The 629-nt window shown below is 39.0% G+C and overlaps 1 non-coding gene across 1 annotated transcript; it reads left to right on the plus strand.

Moving 5' to 3' along the window:
- The first annotated feature begins 400 nt into the window (after positions 1-400).
- On the plus strand, positions 401-473 carry Trnaa-agc (transfer RNA alanine (anticodon AGC)). The gene has a single exon. It is a non-coding gene; the product is annotated as a tRNA-Ala (tRNA).
- Positions 474-629: the final 156 nt, after the last annotated feature.

The raw sequence follows: 629 nt of genomic DNA on the forward strand, positions 1-629 counted from the left end.
ATATATATATATATATATATATATATATATATATATATATATATATATATAAATCAATTAACCTATGTCAGTCCGCCATTCAGTCAGTCAGTCAGTCAAAATCTGTCAGTCAGTAAGTGTATTTATCAGCTAGTCAGTCAGTCATCTAGTAAACAAATCAATGAAACCAATCCAGTCAGTCATTTAATCCCCCCAAAATCCATTTATCAACCCATCGATCCATCAGTTGATCCATTTATCCGTCAATGAATTCATCAGTCAATCAAATAATCAGTCAGTCAGTCAGGCAGAGTCAGTACAGGTTAACAAACACCGATAGAAGAGTAACAATAACATGGTATAAAGGTGGCCTAGTGGCATATACAGTAAGATAATACCCAAGGGCAGAGGAGTCGGGTATGGGGATGTAGCTCAGATGGTAGAGCGCTCGCTTAGCATGTGAGAGGTACGGGGATCGATACCCCGCATCTCCAACTACATTTTATTTCCTTTTTCCGTCTTCAGTAGTGTCTTGTTTTATCTCTTTCTGTCTCTCTCTCTCTCTCTCTCTCTCTCACACTCACACACACACACACACACGCATACAAACACACATACACACACAAGCAAGCGGACAAAACGGCAACAAA

The sequence above is a fragment of the Scylla paramamosain genome, chromosome 12 (assembly GCF_035594125.1).
Source record: "Scylla paramamosain isolate STU-SP2022 chromosome 12, ASM3559412v1, whole genome shotgun sequence".
Classification (NCBI taxonomy): domain Eukaryota; kingdom Metazoa; phylum Arthropoda; class Malacostraca; order Decapoda; family Portunidae; genus Scylla; species Scylla paramamosain.